We start from the raw sequence: 6,231 nt of genomic DNA, 5'->3' as shown, positions 1-6,231 counted from the left end.
ATTAACATATACTCCCTCATTCCCTAAATATTTGACGCCATTGACTTTTTAAAATATGTTTGGCCGTTCGTCTTATTCAAAAAACTTTTGTGAAATATGTAAAACTATATGTATACATAAAAGTATATTTAACAATAAATTAAATGGTAGGAAAAGAATTAATAATTGCTTAAATTTTTTGAATAAGACAAACGGTCAAACATATTTAAAAAAGTCAACGGCGTCAAACATTTAAGGATGAAGGGAGTATATATAAATATGGGCAATGCTAGAAAATCTTATAATATGAAATGGAGGAAGTAGCAATTTGCAGTCCTTGAGAATGTACCATGAGATACCAATTTTTCCATTATAAATTTAGTATCCCTTGATATCTAGATACTATGAGATACCAAATATACAATAGAAAAAAAATATTACCTCATGTTATCTCCTCAATTACCGTACCGTAAAAAAAATGCTCATTGAAAAAGTTTCCTCCACTGATCCTGTTACCTGTTGCCCTGTTAGCAGTAGCAGTGATGTGTTTGTACGCGAGCACTCATTGATTGGTACTGTTTTTCTTTCTTTTCTTTTTCTTGGCCCTCTTCCAATTTCCCAATAATGGCTCGTACGTTCAGCTGCCCTTTGCCTGTACTGTAGGCACTTCTACTGGAAATCACTTCTTCTCGCCAACTGCATGCTCTCTCCTATATAAATGCCACCTTTGATAATTATTCATTCATAGGACTCATCGGCCTTTATAAACACTCACCCCTGTCGTCTCCCTTCTTTCTCTATGATCCTCATAGCTTGGTTTAATACGAACTCCTGAGTGAGAAGAAACAGATGGTTAAACATGATTTGATCTCATTGACGAGTTGTGACTTGTGACAGCTAGTGATCAGTATGCATGGGAGGTGTCGCACTACTAGAAAAATCATTTGTTGTCACGAAAAAAATCGTGGCATCAATACTAAAATTGTGGCAATAGATATATGTTACCACAATTGTAAAATCGTTGCTAGCCGTGGTAATAAACAGCATGGTAATAGGTTATTGCAACGATTTTTATTTTGTGGTAATAAATTTAGATGTTGCTACGGAATGAATGTGGCACAAAGTCATATTACAACACTTCACATCGTTGTAATAAAAATTATTGCCACCACTCCATATGTAGCATTAGTTTTACGTACCAAATTAAAATTTCAAATATTAATCTATCATCCTATCTATTTATCTAGATATCTTTTTTATTTTGTGTCTTCGCTAGGATTTGAACCCAAGACCTGTCCTTCAGGTGTGCTCTCCTTTATCAACTCACCTACGCATCAATTCTATTGGAAAATGCATATCGTTCCATTTGAGCCTAGCTAACTGAGATTTGAATCATATATTTGAATATCTAAAAGATTTCAAATGAAAAAGTTATCACCTATAAAATTGTAGATCTCGTCGAGAGCTATAATTTCCATATAAAATTTGTCTCAATCCGAGTCCATATGAAAAAAATAAGTTAAATTATGAGACAACAATTTTTTTATTGCAACGAATTTGTTGATCGTGGCAACAAAAAATAGTGAAAAGTACCATGTACTATATAAATTGCCACAAAAATTAAAATTGTGGTGATAGAACATGCTTTTTTGCAATAGTACGATTTTTTGTGGCGATATCTCATTTTTTATTGCAACAAAAGTACTAAATAAAATAGATCGTTGCAATAAAAAATAATTATTTGCCACAGAAAAATTATCATTGCAATAGTATAATATATTGCTACGAATTATGTTTTGTTGTAATAATTTGGTGGCAATAGCACAATTATCTTGTAGTGTTAGGGAGAGAACGCACCATGGAATCAAACCATTCAAGCGCTATAACCTGCTTGGGTGGCTGCCTTAGAACACTACGTCGCGATGCTTTGGAATCGCGACCATCCAGCACAAGGGAGACGCAGGGGCTAACCAGCAACCAGGGTCCAGGGTAGGGCGTTCTGACGCAACTGCTACTCGATCGCCTCATGCTTGAATGCTTCTGCCGATTCGGTCTGCACGTACGATTTGGTCCGAAACAACACAACGTGCCTCATGCGTGCTCGTCATCTCCGTCAGGACATGGCACCGCTGCATCGCGTGTGCTTGTACTTTGTACCACGGTCACTGTTTGATTTAGTTTTTTAAGTTGATTATTAACACGAATCATCCACTTGATTATATGAATAAAGTAGATATTCTGTAAGAAATAAATTTAACAAACAGTTTAAAGAAGTGGTCAACTAATGCAGTAGATATCCATTTTCAATACCTACTCCCTCCGTATTTTAATATATGACGCCGTTGACGTTTTAATCAACGTTTGACCATTCATCTTATTAAAAAAATGTAATTATCATTTATTTCATTGTGACTTAATTTATCATCAAATATTTTTTAAGCATGATATAAATATTTTTATATTTACATAAAAAAATTTGAATAAGACAAATAATTAAATATTGATAAAAAAGTCAACGACGTCATACATTACATTAAAATATAGAGGGAGTACTTTATTAGTACCCGCGTTCAACTCTCAATATTTTTATATTGTGGTACGAAGGTAGTTGGAAAGAAAAATGACGTAGATATCCATTTTCAAATGAGGGACGTTTATAAGAGGAAGGGTAGTTAGAAGTAAGAACCATAAGATGAGAATAAATTTGAATATTAGATGATTGATGCGACAAGAACTGCTACTGTAGGATGTTATTAACTACGCATCCTAACCTTATTCAAGGTCTTCGATGTTGCGCAATATTAACTACTCCATCCGACCCATAAAGACTACATGTCTAACGTTCAAAATTTGTCTCAAAGACTTCATTTACAGGGTTTACATGAACTTCAATACATTTGGTCAGCTGAGAAACTTCTTTCTAGCAACAGAGTTCAGAGTTCACGGTGAGTAATTTTACCATCCAACATTTGATACCTCGAGATACCATATTTTACACACAAAATTTTAGTATCTCAAGGTACATAAATTTGTACTAGAAAATACCTCGAGATATCAAATGTTGGAATTGCTTTCTCACCAACTGGCCAGCTAGCTTGCATTTCCTCCCGTGTGCTCATCATGAGATGACTCTCACCTTTATATGCACCCCAACCCTGTTGCTTCGCTTCTTTCTCGATGGTCCTTACGATCCTTAGCTTGATATCAATGAGAAATTGCAAGTTATCAACTCTAAAGTGAGCAAAAATATTAAACAGAGAAAAGAGTTGTGAGTATGGAAGGCATCAGGAGAGCTAGCACCAGGAGAGCCACAACGACGAGCTATCCTGTGCGCGTGTTTGCATGTTTCCTCGTGAGACCATGGACACGGAGCCTTTCTGATCCCAACAGTCTTGTGCTGCGGGGAGGCCAAATTGCGGGATGATGGCTTGGCTACCGCAAATATGAGCTGCATCAGCGTGAGAATCGCGTGCCTGAGCCGACCAAGCTACCTGAGATGGGGTCTTCCAGCGTTCTCTATTCCGTTGGTTCTCCTGCCCATACTTGTCGATCATTAGGAGCGCAAGGAAACCGATCGTTGGGTCGAAATCATATTCTATCCTAGAGTTTCCTTCGAAAGCATGCAAACCCATGCACGTGATAGCTTTGTACTGATCGCGCAAGTTTGCATGATTTCAAAGGAAACACTGGGATATAGTATGATTTCAACTCACGATAGGGTAGCCAATCTGCGCTAGAAAGGCCAGAATGCCATTCTCATGAGTCACACAGCCCAGGCGCCTCGTGCCTCAGCTGTCCAGGCCGTACGTGTAGGCGCGCTTAATTACCTGCCTAGCTTGTTCTCCCGCACTGGTTCGAGCTAGCGTGAACTCCACAATGGCTGGGTTGCACCGGCTTGCTCAAGTGTGGCTACGTAGCCTCCTTCCTTGTCCCCTTTGCTCCCATTTTCCAGTGTTGTCCGTCGAGCATGCATGCATATCACTATTATTTCATTTTTATCATTCGGTATTATAAACTAACATGGAGATGGACTTTCATCTCTCAAGGGGCATACCCATTTCTTACATATATGCATGCCACACCTAAATAATCATGAAAGTTTTTAACAAGATAGATTAATATAAGGTATATCACTTTACAAACATATAAATTCAAATTTAACTTCTATAATTATACCAGAAATAATCTATCTTTTTTTTAAAGAAACAAAAATAATCTATCTTGTTAATTCTATGGGCTGCTCTCATTTCATCATGTAGAAAACATTGCTACATCATGTAGAAAACATTGCTAGACTTACGATCAATTCTCCCTTTCATCTTATTTATATGGACAATTTTATTATCCTTAAAAAGGTATCAGGAGGTATTACATTTTCTATTATAAAACTTGATACCTTATATATATATATATACTAGATGTCTTGACGTACCAAAATTTCTGAAGCAAAGGTACCTACAATTACTTTCTCTTATGACCCAGCTGTACCTTCATTGCTATACACACACATCACCTCCTGCTGCTTCCAGTGGCGGAGCCGAGAATTGATCACGCCTAGGGCCGATTAGGGCTAAGTTGATGTGTTCTTAGTAAAACTCTTTATATCTTCAGCTTTTTATAGTATTTTGCATAACATTTTAATGGAAATTTGGTCCTAAGCCTAGGGCCTAAGCCCTAATTGCCCCACCCTTGTCTCTGCCCCTAGCTGCTTCTACAGTTGAGCCATACTTTGTATGCATTACACTGTGCTACATCGAACTCTCATTGGGTATGGTAGGCATCGGGAGAGCCTTGTCGATCCCACAGCAGCACATGGCCCCCAAGCCCCTAGAACAACGGCGCTTGCCTCAAAATGCAGTTTGCCTCCACATGTTTGGTATAGGGTGACACCCTTCTTTCTGGCAGTAGTTCGAACACTCTTTGGAGGCAAAGCTTCCACAGAAAATGTTCCGGCCTCCAGCAAATTAAAATGGAAGCGGCAAAAATACACGCCTGAAGCCCTATGCACGGATGTATTGAGGGGATGTTCTTCTACTGGAGTCTACCTTACGCATGCAGCAGGCCTTATGTAACGTGATGAGAGATTTTAGCTTGCAGTTTAAGAGAAAAATATATGGCTTGTTAGTTTGTGAAATGGTGTACTGTTAAGATCGATCTCGACAACTGTTATTGAAAGAAATATTTTTCAGTGATCATTTTTACGGTGAGTTTTACAATGGTCCAGACCATTCATATGTTTAATCTAATGGATTCATATATTTAATCCAATGGATTGTATCTATTCATACTATCAGGTAGTAAAATACCTTTTTATATCAACATAAAACTTATAAATCAACATTGAGATCATTTCTATCATTGATACTACTATAGTAAAATATTACTGGTAGAGATCAACGATTCTCTTGAACAAATTTCCGTAGTTTTGGATGACGCACTAGCTAGGATCGTAGGTTGCCTTGACCATTCTAAATATGATTATTTAGACTATGAAAAAAAAAAGAATCTATACCGATTATATTACCAGTAGTGATCATCGTAAAATATCTCTATTTGTATTACCACACACGGTACTAGAATATTTTTCACTAATAGTGTAGAAATATAAATCAGTAAATCAATAGAGGATTTACAATGCTCTCTATTGGTAGGAAAATACCACCAGTGTTATCATCAGTAGAAGTAATCTTGACCATTGATTTACGACTCCACTATTAGTAGTAGTTGATGCAGATGTGGTAATATAAATAAAAAATAAAATTTATTGGATTAAAAAGAGATAAATAGTCTATATTAGCTTTACTGATAGTAAAAAGAATTGCCCACTTTCTCTGATAACATCAAACGTTTCGTGCGCCCAGTTAGACGCAGCTTCAGTCTCTATATATATGTGCACACAACTTGCACCTGAGTCGGATACTCCTGTGATCGAAGCGTTGCTCTAATAATACAACAAATCAAGTGGTTGATCAAGTAAGGTGTAAGAGAAAATGATTGATGTATCAAGGGGCTTAATTCTTTTGGCATATATTGGGAATGGAAGGAACCAGGAGAAATTCTACCACGATATTCTGGATCAGCCTCACGGGAATTTCTTGAGAATTTTCTTGTTTGAGAAGAATTTCAGGTAGCTTTTCGCTTGATGGAGCAACAACAGTATATCTGAATAATGCTGACATGGACTGCATTGGCTGGTGTGTAGATGATCCTAGCAAATGTGATAGACCTCCTCTCAGCTCAAGACTGACGCCA

This window comes from Oryza sativa, chromosome 3 (genome assembly GCF_034140825.1).
Source record: "Oryza sativa Japonica Group chromosome 3, ASM3414082v1".
NCBI lineage: Eukaryota > Viridiplantae > Streptophyta > Magnoliopsida > Poales > Poaceae > Oryza > Oryza sativa.
The sequence above is the reverse complement of the archived record's forward strand: the minus strand, read 5'-3'. Positions refer to the sequence as shown.